General features: G+C 39.0%; 1 protein-coding gene and 1 non-coding gene across 2 annotated transcripts in view; both read left to right on the forward strand.

Moving 5' to 3' along the window:
• The window catches only part of LOC121017828 (autism susceptibility gene 2 protein-like), a 796,117-nt gene that overhangs the window by 365,262 nt on the left and 413,454 nt on the right, over window positions 1-17,401 (forward strand). The gene's annotated exons all lie outside the window — the stretch shown is intronic.
• TRNAP-UGG (transfer RNA proline (anticodon UGG)) lies at window positions 10,666-10,750 on the forward strand. Its single transcript has one exon. It is a non-coding gene; the product is annotated as a tRNA-Pro (tRNA).

The following is a 17,401-nucleotide window of genomic DNA, read 5'->3' on the forward strand; positions in this document are numbered from 1 at the left end:
GCCACGTCTGTAATGCATGGACTACAGTTACCTGTGAAGGTGTACTAAAACTGTTGAAACAACATAGACATATGTGAGTAATATGAGTGAAGAATCCTTTTAGATTCCTCTTCCCAGTCTTTTATGGTTGTCTACTGTTTAAATTATCAACAGTTTATTTTTTAAGGAGTTCCCTTTATAGTATTCAGCTTAATTTTTATGGAAGCAATATCTGCCTTTCATTTTGCACTCATCGTTGGTTTACATGGTATTTAATTAAATAATAAATAAAACTGGCACGAACAGGTCTTAGAACAGTTTACTCTTGGTGATTGTATGATGCATTGGTGTCTTATGGAGGAGCATTCATTGGCTGTGAATTGTTCAGTATGTTTTACAAAGGAAATGAGGACTACAGTTGATCAAGCTGGTCAGTTGAGTGGAAGTCTGTTAAAAGATCACTTATTGTGAAAGATATGTGGTTGGCCTGATTTTAGGTTAGGTAATATTCACCTACAAGAAGGTGGGATATGTTCCATTTTTATTCCACAAGTGAATATTTTAAGCATAGATTTTCTTTCTTATTTCATATTTGAATTCTTATTCAGGACTTTGGGTTAATGAATGTCCCATGTCACTACTTAGTACACATAGATACAATCAGTATAATCACTGTTATCTCAAGAGTGAGAAGTGTTTCTTGCCTGTGGTTTTTATACTCCTGTCATAACCATCTAAATGATACTCATTATGGGCCTTCATTACACACCATCAACCCTTAAGAGTCTTGAATTGAGTCTGGTCTTTGAGTATCACGTGCCTTGAAATACATTTCATATTAGATTTATGAATAAATCGTGGATAAACTTAAGACTGAAATTCGGATATTAATAAATGGTATTTCTTCCTAGTAAGACTTAAGAGTAGACAATAAAATCTTTGTAGGCCCTTAATAGAAATTAATCAGACCCATCGAAATATGTGTACTCCTATTCTTAATCATTTGATATGTGCACATCTGGAGTTCATTGTTTTTTCTCAGTTGTTCATGGTAATTGCATTTGCACTTACCATGTTTTAGATAGCTAATCATGAGTTTCTGTATTTTTTGCTTAGCTACCTGCTCTCGTTAATCTGGTTTATATCTACGCGTCTTGTTTTCAATTCAGATTACCCGTTTCTTGAGGACAAGAAATCTAGTCTTCCTCTGGGGTACTGTCTACAACACAGAATACAGTTTTAGGAACATACTGTCTGAATTAATTTACTGATGTAGTCAGAGGATATTAGGTGTCTTCTTTGCTCAGGACAGAATACCTAGCCTTGTGTGAATTGGTCCCAAGAACATATTTGTTTGCTTTCTTTCCTGGGAAGGAAAGAAACACGTATATAAGCAGCTAAGTGCAAGTACCATGGTCTGTGCTTTTTCTTTTTGACTGCTCTGTTAGATTATCTTTCAGGAAAGCTGAGTAGCTTAGCACAGTGAATACTAAAGGGAATGCATGCCTTCCCTCTCAGGGGACTTAAGTAGTGTTTAACACCACCGTAAAATCCTCAGCTGTGGCTTTCTCTAATGTAGAATTTGTCTAAGAAAGATTACAGGAACAAGGAAGGCTTTGTGTGCTGTGGTATTCTCCCCCCCCCCCCTTTTCTTTTCCTTTCTTCTCTCCCTCCTGCTCCAGGCTATCTGTAAAAACGTGGATTATTTTCTTTGGGCCTCTAGAGTATGTGTGTTATATATGTGTGAGTCTGAGAGAAAAATAAAAGACAAAAGCGAGGCAGTGCTTACCAATGGGAATCATCACCCACAGGTAAAATGAAGAAAAATTACATCAATGAGTTTGCTTCTGCTCAGCCACTTTTGCCCATTCAGTGAACCAAACAAGTGGTCAGAGACAAAGCATAGGTCTTGGCATGTGATAACCTGGCGGGTCACTTACATAACCAGTGGAGGACTCAGTTGTGCTATGTTCTTGACAGAGATGAAAGCCTCTGGAGCGAATTAGCAGGGGTATAATTTGGGAACTATACTCAGATTCTTTCCTGGTATGATTTTGAGAGATTCATTACAGGGACTGTCATTCAGCAAGAAATAGGGGAAGACTTTAATATTCAGCTAGGTTCTGTAGTGACAAGGGAAGACTCTGGATTTTGGAGCTGAAAAGCTATTTAGTGCTGCAGCTGAGGGCCGTCAGCCTAGAATCACACTTTAGCACAAGTGGCCAGAAGTGTAGACCATAGCTATAAAGTTCAGTTACTCTGCTGGAAACCCATAGTGTAATGACTTGAACCTTTTCTTTCATTTGGTACTAATTTTTCTTTTCTTTTGTTAGGAAAAAGTGATTATAATCCTAACAGTGGCACAAATTTTACTTCCTGCATTTTCCATTCCAGTATTGGCCCTCAGTTACACTTTATAACTATTTCTACATACTTTTATATTTTTCTTTTTGCATGTACCCTTACATCATTCTTTATAATATTTCTGGGTACTATTTGTCAGAATTCCTTTGGGTTTTCATTATAGTTTATTAAATTATTCCTCCATTGTTGAGCATTTACAGAGAGTTCAAATTTCTTGCCATGAAGGAGAAAGCCACAGAAACAATATGGTGGATGTAGCTTTTCCTTCTCTTGAGTTATTTATTTCTTATCATTTTGGTTTGTGGGAGTGACTTCATTGCACACTATCATCTTCCCGAATCTGAAGGAACACGTGCCATGTTGTATGTGTGCATAAGTTGTAAGCGTGTGAATGTGCATGACATAAAAAAAAAAAATTGTAGGTCAAATAACTAACTGATGACTCTTAATGGAGGATTTTTTTGATTTCTGTCAAATTGCTTCTTCTGGGGAAGATAAAAGCATTTTCAGTATATAGTTGATTAGATTTATTAATGTTGGGCAAAATCAGTATGTTATTAAAATGAAACATCTATAGTTTTGGGGGACATTATAAAACTAAACATATAGGTGCCATATGTATACGCTTCTATAATAGTATTTTTGAAGAGATCTCTGCAGAAAAGTTTAATGTCTATATGAAGTATATATTCAGAGATATGATTTTTCTTTCTCTGGGTTCTAGGAATATAGCAAAAAGCACACATACTTAACTGTAAAATACTACGATTCATTAAACAGCACAGTTTTTACAGAGTTTATCTGCTCTCTGATTAAACTGTTACTGTTTTTATCATGTGGGAAGTCTAATATGGTAAAAAATGTAAGGATTTTTTTTCTAATGTTGATTCAGATTGTGTTTGAACATTTTCTTTTTAAAGAGGTGAGATTTGAAAAGGAAACTTTGGATTTACAAATCTGAGTTCTGAAGTGTTTATGAAAATTTGGACAGAATCTTTAATAAATGTTTACTGCCAACAAAATATTTACTGATAGTGGAATTATTAGGAGCAATGAGTATGTGTGTGTGTGGTTTTTTGCCTTCTTAATTGTATTATATTATTTTCAAGGAAAACATCTTTCACTTTGTTTATTTTTTAGTACAAATGAGGACAGCCACTTTTCCCTGTGCTGACTACAGCGTGTGGTCCCTCTCGAGTGAATGGTGTGTAGAAACCCTTTCCCCTTCCTGAGGCAATTTGTCTGAAACTGCCCTGGCTGATTACAGACTCCATTGCATTCTTCATCATTCCAAATAACACTCTCTGGAAATCCAGCCACCCCACTGCTTTAACGTTCTTTCCAATTGTCTACGGGCCTTGGCAGATGGGTAATCTGGGAGCTGTGGACAGGAGGCCTGGACAACCTCTGTCACATGCCATTGTTGTGAGATACTCTTCACTACAACAAAATCTGGAGGTGATTAAGAATAATGGCTAGTTGGTGACATAAGGTTTTGGAAAGGATTTTGTTGGCGTTTTTATAAAGAAGAGAAACTGATGACGAACTGAAAATAAAACTAATCTTCATTCTAGCCGTGTGTCTGAAGCCATCGACAAGGTCCCCAAGCACATTTTTTTCAGCTTTATTGAGCTATAATTGACAAATAAAATTATATATACTTAAAATGTACAATGGGATGATTTGATATATGTGTACCTTATAAAATAACTACCACAATCAAGTTAATTAACACACCTCACATAGTTACCTTGTGTGTGTGTGTGTGTGTGTGTGTGTGTGTGTGTGTGTGATGAGAAAGCTTAGTATGTACTCTCGGCAAATTTCTAGTATGTTGTACAGTGTTAATAACTATAATCGCCAGCCCGTACTTTAGACCCTCAGCACGTAATCATCTTATAACTGAACATTTGTACCCTTTGACCAATATTTCCTCATTTCCTCTATCCCCCAACCCTGCAATTGCCGTTCTACTCCTTGTATGAGTTCAACTTTTTTCCCATGTAAGTAATGCCATACAGTGTTTGTCTTTGTCAGCCTGGCAATATTTCACTTAACTTAATGCCCTCCAGGTTCATCAGCATTGTTGCAAATGACAGGATGTTCTTTTTTATGGCTGATTAATATTCAAGTGTGTATGTGTGTGTGTGTGTGTATCTCACATCTTTTTTTATCAATTCCTTCATAGATGGATACTTAGGTGTTTCCATGTCGTGGCTTTTGTAAATAATACTGCAATGAACACGGGAGTGTAGATTTTCTCTGTAAGATAATGTATTTTACTTGTAAAATATACCCAGAGGTGGATTTGCAGGCTCATATGGTAGTTTTATTTTGCATTTTTTAGGAACCTCCATATTGTTTTTCATAATAGCTGTACAAATTTCTATTCCCACAAAAAGTGTACAAGGGTTTCCTTTTTTTCACATTCTTCCTAACAGTGGTTACCTCTAATTTTTTTTTTTAAGTGTAGTTGACATACAATATTCTCTTAGTTTCAGCTGTACAACACAGTGATTCAACATTTATATATATTATGAAGTGATCACCATGATGAAACTAGCTACCCTTTGTCACCATACAAAAGTGTTAAAATATTACTAACTGTATTTATATGCTATACATTGCATCCCTGTGTCTTATTTATTTTGTAACTGGAAGTTTGTACCTTTTAATCCCCTTCCCCTATTTTGCCCATCTTTCCTCTTCCCTGGCAACCAGATTGTTATCCACATCTGTGAGTCTGTTTCTGTTTTGTTTGTTCATTTGTTTTGTTTTTTGGATTTCACATATAAGTGAAATCATATGATATTTGTCTTTCTCTGTCTGACATACTTCCTTTAGCCCTTATGAATAGCAAGATTTCAATTATTATTTTTTGACGTGTATTTATTTATTTTGAGAGAGAGTGCAAGCTGGGAAGGGGCCGAGAGAGAGGGGGAGACAGAGAATCTCAGGCAGGCTCTGCACTGTCAGCGCAGAGCCCAACATGGGGCTTGATCTCATGAACCCGTGAGATTATGACCTGAGCTGAATTCAAGAGTCAGATGCTTAGGGGCATCTGGGTGGCTCAGTCAGTTGAGCATCTGACTTTGGCTCAAGTCATAATCTCACAGTTTTTGGGTTTGACCCCATGTTGGGCTCTGTGCTGATGGCTCAGAGCCTGGAGCCTGCTTCGGATTCTGTGTTTCCCTCTCTCTCTCTGCCCTTCCCCTGCTCATACTCTGTCTCTCAAAAATAAATAAATGTTAAAAAAAAAAGAGTCGGATGTTTAACCAACTGAGCCACCCAAGCACCCCTCAATACTTTTTTTATTGGCGTGTGTGTGTGTGTGTGTGTGTGTGTAAAATCTTCTTTATCCATTCATCTTTTTTATCCATTTCTATTTGATGGACACTTAGGTCGCTTCCATACTGGGGCTGTTGTAAATAATGCTGCAATAAACATAGGGGTGCATATATCTTTTTGAATCAGTGTTTTAGTTTTCTTTAGGTAAAAACCCAAATGTGAAATTACTAGGTCCTATGGTACTTCTGTTTTCAATTTTTTGAGAAACCTCCAGACTTTTTTCATAGTGACTGCACTATTTAACATTACATAAGGGTTCCTTTTTCTCCACATCCTCAGCAGTGCTTGTTTATTCTTGTCTTTTTGAGAATGGCCATTCTGTCAGGTGTGAGGTGAGATCTCCTTGTGGTTTTGATTTGCATTTTCCTGATGATGAGTGATATTGAGCATCTTTTCACATGTCTGTTGGCTATCTGTATGTCATCTTTGGAGAAATATTTATTCAGGTCTTTTGCTTCTTTTTTAATCAGATGTTTTTATATTGAGTTGTATGAGTTCTTTATTTTGGATATTAATCTGTTATTGATTGTATCATTTGAAAATGTCTTCTCCCATTCAGTAGGTTGCTTTTCCTTTTGTTGATGGTTTCCTTTGCTTTACAAAGCTTTTTAGTTTGATACAGTCCTAGTAGTTGATTTTTACTTTTGTTGCTCTTGCCTTAGGACAACAAAAGTATTACTAAGATCAATGTCCAAAAGCTTACTGCCTATATTTTTTCTAGGATGTTTATGGTTTCTGGTCTTATATTTAAATTTTTAATCCATTTTTAGTTTATTTTTGTATATGATGTAAGAAAGTGCCAGCTTCATTTTCTTCTAAGATCAGGAATAAGACAAGGATGTCAGCTCTCACTGCTTTTATTCAACATAGTATTCAAAGTCCTAACCACAGCAGTCAGACAAGAAAAAGTAATTAAAGGCATCCAAATTAGAAAATAAGTAAAGCTGTCACTATTTACAGATGAAATGATATTATATATAGAAAACCCTAGACTCTACCAAAAAACTGTTAGAACTGATAAATGAATTTAGCGAGGTTGCAGGCTATAAAATTAATATACAGAAATCTGTTGCATTCCTGTGCACTAGTAATGAACTATGAGAGAATTAAGAAAACAATTCCCTTTATAATTGCATTGGAAAGAATAAAATCCTGAGGAATAAATTTAACCAAGGAGGTGAGAGACCTGCACTCTGAAAATTGTAAGACACAGATGAAAGAAATTGAAGATGACACAGATAAATGGAAAGATATACCATGCCCATGGATTGGAAGAATTAATATTGTTTAAGTATTCATACTACCTAAAACAGTCTATAGATATGCAATCTATACAGAAGTACCAATGGCATTTTTTTGCAGAACTAGAACAGAAAAGACAATGATGGCCAAAGCAATCCTGAGAAGGACAGAGAAAGACTGAGGCCTCTTCCTCCTTGATTTCAAACTGTGCTACAAACTTACAGTAATCAAAACAGCATGTTGGCATGAAACAGATACATTGATCAGTGCAACAGAGTTCAGAAATAAACTCCTGCTTATATTGTCAATTATCAACAAAGGAGGCAAGAATATACAATGGAGAAAAGACAGTCTCAAGTGTTTTTGCTAATAGTCATCCTAACAGGTGTGAAATGATATCTCATTATGGTTTTGATTTGTATTTCTCTTGATGATGTTGAGTACCTTTATTAAAATTTTTGAAATGGTATTTATTTTTGAGAGAGAGAGAGACAGACAGACAGCATGAGCATGAGCAGGACAGGGACGGAGAGAGAGGGAGATACAGAATCTGAAGCAGCCTTCAGACTCTGAGCTGTCAGCACAGAGCTGGGTGTGGGGCTCAAACTCAACAAACCATGAGATCATGACCTGAACCAAAGTTGGACGCTTAATCAACTGAGTCACCCAGGCGCCCCTTAAATTTTAAAATGATTTTAAGGTAGAGAGAGAAAGAGAGTGTGCATGTGTGAGCAGGAGAGGGGGACAGATGGAGAGAGAGAAAGAGAGAGAATCTTAAGCAGGCTCTACACTCAGTGTGGAGCCTGACACAGGTCTCGATTGCATGACCCTGGGATCATGACCTGAGCTAAATTCAAGAGTCAGATGCTCAACTGACTGAGCCACCCAGGCACCCCTTGAATACCTTTTAATGTGCCTGTTGACCATTTGTATATCTTCTTTGGCAAATTGCCTGTTCAGGTCCTTTTGAATCAGATTGTTTGTGGATGTGTGTGTTTTACTGTTGAGTTGTACATGGTCCTTCTTTATTTTAGTATTAACTGCCAATGAGGTATATGATTTGTGGACTGGGTCTGAAGTGTGGGTACACGTGGAACAGCCACAACTTTGGAGTCCAAGCCATGTCTGGTGTTGTAGGGCACTGCTGGTCCTGGGGTAGAACATCAGCAGCTCCTTCTGGGGGCTGCATAGCAGTGTGTCCTTCTCTCAGCATTCACAGCTGTTATGAGGGCTGTTGAGGTCTTCGGCAGCAAAGGCTGCCAGTGTGTTCTGCATAGCAGGTCACATCGGGACCGTCTGGAAGATCTCCTTTGTAAATGTATTTACTTATTCATTCAATTTTTTTTTTTTTTTGTCTGTCATTTCTCACTGAAAGTGAGTTCAGTGATAGCAGATCCTTAATCCTCTGTACCTTGTGGGGTTCCTGGCACACGCTGGGTATGTCCACTAAATCAGTGTTTGTTGAATGAATGTATGAATGGACAAAACAAACCCCTTTTGTAGGGCAGGTGCTGTGTTAGCAATTAAAAAAATTAAGTTCAGATCTGCAAACAGTGTTTGTTATAACCTGGAATTGTTGATTGGAATTTTTTTTACAGAAATCCAGTGTCAGGCTTACTTGGAGAAATACTATTGCGGATCATAATCCCCCCTTCCTCCTACCACTAATGGCTATTCTTGGCAGTAAAGCCAGTTTCCAGGTGAGAACTTTATTGATTTTGGCCAAAGGCCATTGCAAACTTTCCAGTATTAGAAAGGGTCTCTAGGCCTCCCTCCTTGACTAGGATGGTGTTCCTGACTTGAGGAACTAAATTGGCTGAAAGTTGAAGGACGGAATAGAAATTGTACATATTGATATTATTATTTTATATGTGTTCTGAGCAATTATCCAGATTTGCTTTGAGAACTTAGTTATTACCAGATCAAATAATAGTTCCTTCAATTTTTAGTGTAATTTTTCTGTGCATGGTGATATTGTGATTCTTATTTCAAAGTAGGAAACATGTTAATAAGCAGTTACTTGGTGAATTTGGGGTTATTTCTGATTGGTGAATTTGGGGTTATCTCTGAATCAAATACTGTGGGTAGCCCTTCCCCAATCTTTTATAAAAATTCTCTTAGATTTAACCAGCCTTGGAGTTGCAGAAGCAGTAGGTTTGAAGTTCAGAGCTGGATTCATAATGTCTGGAAGATAAGCTTTGAAAACCTACACATGGACAGTGTGGCCCTGGATTCACAAACGTAGTATCAAGATGAAAAGACTGAGAATTTTCAGTCTATAAATTTTAAAGTCATTCTTCATCATGCCATAATTTCTCCCAGATGGATTAAAACATTTTACAGCTATTTATAAAAGAGTGATTTGATACCATAATTCAGTTCACATGGCAGTCCTTGAACATCGGGTCCCTAACAGGGGTAAACTGGATTAAATGAGAAGGTGATAGGGACGGCTGTTCTGGGTTAATGGAAACTCGAGAGACTCAGCCGTCAAAAGGGAGAGTGTGAGCTTTGATTGGATCTTTGGTTGAAGGCAGTGCTGAAAAGGTCATTTGGGGACAACTTGGGAAATTTGAAAATTGGGTTGTAGTAGATGACAATATTGAGCAAAAACATCAAACTGTTTGAGTGTGTTAACGACATTGTTAGTTACAAAGGAGAATGTCCTTGTTTTCAGATTCATGCTCAAGTAGGGTGAAGTATCAAAGTTTTCAATTCTCAAACGATTCAAAAAGTGTATGTGTAGGGGGGGAAGGCATGGAGTGGAGAGATGGGGGGAAAGGGGAGACAACGGAGCGTGGGCACATACGGCAAAATGTTAGTAAATTTTGTGACAAAATATTATAGTTAGTGAATCTGAGTGAAGAGTGTCTGGGAATTAATTGGCCTCTTCACTTCTCTGTGGATTTAAAGTTTTTATAATAAAATATTGAGAGGAGGTACAATAAAGAGAAGCTAAGTGTGGAAAAGTAGTGATATTTTAGGCTGATTTTTCATCAGTTCCACACTCTGAAAGGCTACTTGCTGTTTGTAAACTGAGTCCAGTTCTCATCTTAAATACCTAGCTTAATGGCAAGTTGACTTAGTTGGTACATTTAGGTTCTACTAATGGAACTTGCTCATAAAATGGTTGTATGGAGACAAATACTATTACTTAGTATATCAGAAATCAAGATTAAGGAGGTAAAGTAGAGGGAGCAGCCTGAAAACCCAGCCATTTGCTGGGTTACATGCCACTAGAAATACTTTGTTTTAAACTCATTGTGTTTGTCCAGGGAGGGGGAGGTGTTTACCGCTTTGTCCATTGTTACCATCAGTATATAGAATTTTGAGTATTTGATAAGTTTGCTGAAATACCTAGTTCATTCCTTATTTCAAACATGGAAGGTAAGGATAGTCACTGTTCTTTAAACTCAAAAAGATTTCTTGGGGTGTGGGGCAAGGATTAAGGAGATAAGGAATATGGATATGAATAATCATCTGGGCGTACCTATATGAATGCATCTACAGCCTTGACTAAAGCTACCTTTATGTTGTTGCTGGCTTCAGGGATATGGTAAACACCTCTTGAAACATTTGATAGGTCTTGGTCACATAAAGAATGGTATGTGCTCTTTATAGAGACCTTTCCCCTAGATAATTAACAGTCTAACTTGTCTTACCTAACAGTCTTCTCTTTGTGACCCCTATCCTTCCATGAGACAAGTAGAAAATCTAAAATTTTGATGGAGCGCCTGGGTGGCTCAGTTGGTTGAGCGTCTGACTTGGGCTCAGGACATGATCTCACGGTTCGTGAGTTCGAGCCCCACCCTGGGCTTGCTGCTGTCAGCACAGAGCCTGCTTTGGATCTGCCAATCCCCCTCTCTCTGTCCCTCCTCCGCTCGTGCTCTCTTTCCCCAAAATAGATAAACATTAAAAAAAAAAAGAAAATTTAAAAATTTGAGTTTAGAATTCTTCCAGCTGAGCCTTCTCTCTGCATGAAGGAAACTTTGGCTCTTTCAGAAAGCGTATGAAACTTGGCCAAGATGGCCCAGCTGGCTGGTGCTGGCCCTGGAATTCACCGTTAGTTTTACTGGCCTCTACAGCATGTCATGTCGTCATTGAAACAAGATGACAAGCTTCTCACATCGTGTGTGTGTGTGTGTGTGTGTGTGTGTGTGTGTGTGTGTGTGTGTATGTATGTGTGTATACTGATTTATTTATGGAAGAATGATTAACATTCAATGCCAAGTGCCATAATTGCATATCACTTATTGAATTGGTCTTTGTACATGTTGCCCTATAAATTGTAAACTTTTACCGGGCAGAATTTTTGTCTGTTTTGTGCACGGCTGTTTTCCTGGTACCTAAAACAATAGCTGGAATGTGATGGATACCAACTGAATATTTACTGAACGAATGAAGGAACCAGAATCAAATGGTCTAGGAAGAGATTCATGGCTGCCTGTGTAGCAAGATTTCAGGGAAATAATTGCTCTATCAGAACACCACACCCCCCCCCCCCCACTAGCTGATGGTCTAAACTAAAAAATTAGACATTGGTTTCTTGTGTATTTTCCACTGCTCCTGGGAGTGCTGATACATTAAGCTTGCTCAGCTTAGTGACTTGCTAACAGAGTATGGACGATGTTAACTCTTGCCTGGGGGCACTTAAAAAAAGTTTTTTTTAATGTTTTTATTTATTTTTGAAGGAGAGAGAGACAGAGCATGAGGGGGGAGGAGCAGAGAGAGAGGGAGACATAGAATTTGAAGCAGGCTCTAAGCTGTCAGGACAGAGCCCAATGTGGGGCTCAAATTCACAAACTGTGAGATTATGACCTGAGCCGAAGTTGGACGCTTAACCGACTGAGCCACCCAGGTGCCCCAACCTGGGAGCACTTTTAGAGGAAAGGAGGAGTAAAGTGTGAATAAGTCAAAGAGAGTAAAATTGGAAAAGGAGAAACAAGGAAGAGGAGGAGATTGAAAGACAGACTCTGAGTGTCTCCTGATTTTGAACAGCACAGCTTTACTGGTGTGTGGCTTGGGGAAGACTTTGGAAAAAATGGCATGGGGTGGTTTGTCAAACTCCTGTACATTCCCGTGGCCCCAGGAATTTGTATCATGTAATCATCTGCCACTCACAATGGCAAAGACTTGGATGTGGGGAATGTCTGCGAACCCTCAGCCCCGTGTGTGGGCACTCGTGTGGTGTTGCAGGAGAGGGCGTGGCTGCTCTCCGCAGAGCATGTTGGCCTTATGTACTGTGTATCGTGTGTCACTTATGCCTCGGTAAGCCTGTGTGGAAAGGAAGGCCGACCCTGTATGTGTTTTGAGGCAGTGTTGAAGATCAGATTCATTTATTGCATGCAAAATTCTAGTTGAGGTAGAAAGTTGTTGAAATCATGTATTCAAAATGAAAAATTGAACACCTCAGAACAGACATTAGAGAGCATGCAGCTTTCTAGCGTCCTATCTGACACATAATAGTTATTTAATAAATATTTGACATATGGGATGAGAGAGAAGAAGGGAGTTTTTGTGACTAATGATTCAAATGGTGAGTGCAACCGGGTTCATGGTTTCATAGATGTTTCTATTTTGAGGGGTTAGATGGTATCCTTAATAGTCACTGCCTTTTTTGAAGTTGTGTGCAACTGGACATTAAGAAGATGAGGGGAAAAAGAGTATATCTGTTTTCACGGTAGAGGAAAAGTAGTTTAAAAACAAAAATAACAGAACAAATCTGAATCTGTGCATCCTCCTTCACCTCCCTGTGCCTCAACGTTTTCATCTGTAAAATAGGGCTAATCATGTGTACTTCATAGCATTGGTTAGCGAGGATTAGAAGAGATCATCTGCGGAAAGGCGTTTCGATAGAGCAGTGCCTGGCGCATCACACGTGTCCCCTGGTGTGTTAGCTATAGATGCTGGTGGCCGTGTTTCTGTAGCTTAATGTGAGAGAGTAGAGCTAGTCTGCAGTAGTTTGAAGAAATACTGTGTGCTGGGAAGGGGAGACTTGTCTTTTAGGAAGAATATGGGATCTTGTGAAGAGCAGAAAAAAAAAATCTTGTGTTTAATTCATGTGAAAGTCATTAGTGAAAATGAAGGAAACCTAGGATCTGGAGCAGAGATTTGGAAATGCAGCAACCCGTGTGGACGGGTCTGTCTGATCTTCTGCAAGAGATGAGCATGAGACCTCTTTGTTCCTTTATCTCCCTTCTCTGCACAGCTGAGATTAATTTTATTTGTGCTGTTTTAGTGAAGTGATTTGAGGTCCAGGGAGACAGGCCGAGGTGGTGTAGTGTAGGAGAGCATTTCAGAAAGGTAAGGTAGAAGACAGATCTGGGCCGCAGTGGTGTGAATTAAACATTTTCTTTTTCCTGTGGGCCTTCCTATCACAGAAGGAGCTGTGATCCCCAGGATTGCCCCATCCATCCAGATGTTCTGTCAGAATCATGACAGGAGTGGCTCACCGAAAGAAAACCAGTCTGATGCGAACAGATGAGTTAGCTGGTTGTCACTGTATCCCAAATGGGCTCTCCTGTAGATACCCTTCAGATGAAAACTTCCTTAAAGTATTTGCGGAAAGGAGATCATTGTTAACGCATTTGGAGAGCAAGTATATGTTGTTTACTGCAGAACAATACAAGCAATGGAACTTTAGAATTTTTTCTGGGAGCTTAGATTAACTGAAATGTAGTAAGGAAATTACCCAGTATATGATATGACCATCTAAATAATTGGGAAGTTATAAGTTATAGAACTTAGGGTGATTATGATGTGTCAGTGTAGGTTCATCCTTGGTTAAAACAAAAAGGTATTGTCCTGGTGAGTGATGTTGAATAGTGGGGGAGACTATGCATGTGTGTGGTAAGGATTATAGGGGAAGTCTCTGTACCTTTATTCCAGTTTTATTGTAAACCCACCTATGCTCCAGAAGTGTAAGTGTTTAATAAAAAAAAAAGTTATCTTAGGGCCGAGAAGGACCTTGGAACTCGTCCAGTCTCAACACTTTACTTTAAAAACTTGGAAACTGAGGTTGAAATGTAAGAAGCACTTATTTCCCCAGAGTCACCATGTGAAAGAGCTTGTCTTGATATCTGAGTATTTTCTACCCTAAGACAACTTCTCTTTTTATTTTAAAATAACTAGATGGGTATCTGAGGTGGAATATACCTCCTTTGTATATGTATTATATACCTATAACGTTTTTGTTTCTGTATATATACATGTAAGGTCTCCGTTCAAAACGGGAAAGATACAGTTAGGCAAAGTACCAGGTATTGAAGTCCTCCCTCCCCCCCCGAGCCCTGAAATCTATTTGTCCAGTAGTCCTATCCCCTTCATGGCATTTTTGCTGATGCCTCTGTCCATTGTAGTGGTTGTGTCTATGGGAGATGGGAAAGGAACCCTGGACTCTTAGCGCAGGAACCCAAGTAACAAGAGATAGTTGGTGGTTCCCTGTCCCGCTAAGCTCATTTACATACCTGCTGATCTGGGGATGCGAACATATGAAACATCATCATCATCATCTTTGTTATTTGTGCTTTGAAGTTTGCAATATATATTCACAAGTTACCTAACTTTGTTGTCACAACTATCGTTTATAGCAGGTATTATTGCAATCATTTTGCAATATATAAGTGCATTATACCAACACATTATACACCTTAAACTTACACAGTGTTGTTATATGTCAATTACATCTCAGTTAAGCTGGGAAAATTTTTTAAAAAGCAGATATTATTAACTCAGCATTAAAGGTGTGAGAAGCAGAGTTCAGAGAAGTCTGAAGTGGAAGAGCCAGTGAAAGGGTGAGATTAAACTCAGATCTTTTGAGAATGAAATCTGTGCTCTTTCTAATACTAGGTATATCCTTGTTCTGGAAGCTTTACAGCCTGGCGTGATTATGTCAGAATGAAAAGCAGGTGACCTGTAGTGACTGGATAGATCATCTCTGTAGTATCTGATCTGTTGGCATAGGAATAATTGAGCTGGAATGGAGGGGCAACGGCCCATGTGTCTCTGAATATATTTAGAGCAGTCGTTCAGGAAGGCTTTTTGGAGATATTAGCTGGAGGAGGTTTGAGCTGATTGAAAAGAAGTGTGCTTGCAACAGAGCTGCAGATTCAGATAAAAAGGCGGTAACTGTCATGAATGCAAGTTGGTGCCAATCTCTGCTTCTTAGCGCCAACTCGGAATTCTGTTGGTTTAAGAATCACAGAGTTTGGGGTAAACGGAGTTGAAATCATCTGAGTTTCAGGAGCGCATTGTATTTGGTAATCTGTCTTCATCCCTCAGCACTGCTTTCTCTGTGTTGGCTTCTTGTGGTGTAGAGGCAGAGATGAGTGAGTATGTTCTGCCAGCTCAGCAATCCCGGGAACGAGGGAGCCTCACTCTTGTCTTCTCCAACAAGAATCCTGCTGCCACTCCTCTGTGGTCCGAGTTCAGTCCTATGGCCATTTTTATTTTTATTTTTTTGTTTTTTTTTAATATGAGATTTATTGCCAAAGTGGTTTCTATGCAACACCCAGTGCTCATCCCACCAGGTGCCCTCATCCATGCCCAGCACCCACTTTCCCCTCCTTCCCACCCCCATCAACCCTCAGTTTATTCTCAGTTTTTAAGAGTCTTTGATGGTTTGCCTCCCTCCCTGTTTTTTCCCCCTTTCCCTCCCCCATGGTCTTCTGTTAAGTTTCTCAGCATCCACATAAGAGTGAAAACATATGGTATCTGTCTTTCTCTCTGTGACTTATTTCACTTAGCATAACACTCTCCATTTCCATCCACGTTGCTACAAAAGGCCTATGGCCATTTCAAAATCAGTCTCTTGCAGCTGATTGGCGAATCTGTCACAAACGCACCCTTTGATGGGATGATTCTCCTGTCCCAGTCAGATCTCCCCAAACTGCTGGGACCCTGAGGTAGGTAGAGTTAATCCTTTAAGAGGGACTTGAGCTGCGGTTACCAAAGAATAAAGGAAAGGTGCTGGGGCAGCAAAAACATGATGAGGCTTAAAAATACATATATTTTAGGGGTCCCTGGGTGGGTCAGTTGGTTAAGCGTCCAACTTCGGCTCAGGTTATGATCTCAAGGTTCATGGGTTCAAGCCCCATGCCGGGCTCTGTGCTGACAGCTCAGAGCCTGGAGCCTGCTTCAGATTCTGTGTCTCCCTCTCTTGCTGTCCCTCACCTGCTCGCTCTCTCTCTGTCTCTCTCTCTCTCTCTGTCTCTCTCTCTCTGTCTCTGTCTCTCTCTCTCTCTCTCTCTCAAAAATGAAGAAACATTAAAAAAATAAAAAAAACTAAAAATACATATAACATAACACTCCGGATTATCTTACTTTCACTTTCTAAAGGTGAGGGACGGATGATTATCTTTTTTAAGGCCTGATTCAGAATAATATGGTAATAGATTTTTCCTGGCAGAGTAAGAAGTCAAATAAAACTTGGGACACTGACCTTTGAGGAAAGCAAAGTTTTAAAGAGCACAAAAATGGTAGGTAGTGTGCAGATAGGAATCATAGAGCCAACTGCTTCAGGCTGCATGAAAACTTAGCTTGTGATGGTTCTTGCCATGATCTGCATCACACTTCAGAGCTTGGTTGGAGGAAAAGTGAGAGTTTTATTAATAGAACTTTCACCAACACTTCTTCGCTTTACATGGTTACAGTTTAACACTAAGAAGTCGGGAATTGAAGGAATCTGGTGTCAGACTAAAATACTGACTGAATATATAATTCTGAGTCTCAGCCAAGTGTTAATACATATAACTGTTTCATTGATTTGTTTAAATTACATTACTGCTGTTTCTAGTGATCATTAAAATGATAATGCCTAAACACTCTTGTCTTCAGACTCATACTTTTTATGCAGATAGTTCCTAAATTATTTCCTTTATCTTAAAAAGCATGTTACATATTTCTCACCAGTAATTGAGAGTGTTGGATCTCCCCCAAGCAGAAACATTTTAAGCCTGGTTAAAATATTTAGCCTCTGAGAATTTTAAGGTGTCTGCAAAGGTTGTCTTTTTCATCAGCTCACTGTATTCATTTGGTCGTTTAAGTGCAAAGGTGTAAACCATCACTTTGGCACTCACAGCTTCATTATCGTTACTTCTCTGAGTTGTGCTTGGTCCTTAAGTCTGTTTGAGGTACTCAACAGTAATTTCTTGTCCACAACTTGTGTGGTCTCAGGTTTTAAGACAAACTGAGGTTGTTACTGCCAAGTCCTAACCGCTCTAGTATTTGTAGTGATTAAATGCTAGTGGTTAGAGGTTTAGGGAAGATTTAAGAACAGCTGGTTCCAAAAATCTGTGTGTGTGTGTGTGCGTGTGTGTGTGTGTGCGTGTACATACGCGCGCATATACATTGGGGAAATAAGAGGGTATGTTTTGATGAAGTGTTTTTCTTTGTTCAAGGAGTTCTTTGGAGAACCTAAAACATTTTTAGTGGCATTATAGTATGTACTGTCTGTATTCTGGTTAATCAT

This window comes from Herpailurus yagouaroundi, unplaced genomic scaffold (assembly GCF_014898765.1).
Source record: "Herpailurus yagouaroundi ecotype Mexico unplaced genomic scaffold, PumYag 216, whole genome shotgun sequence".
In the NCBI taxonomy this organism is placed as follows: Eukaryota; Metazoa; Chordata; class Mammalia; order Carnivora; family Felidae; genus Herpailurus; species Herpailurus yagouaroundi.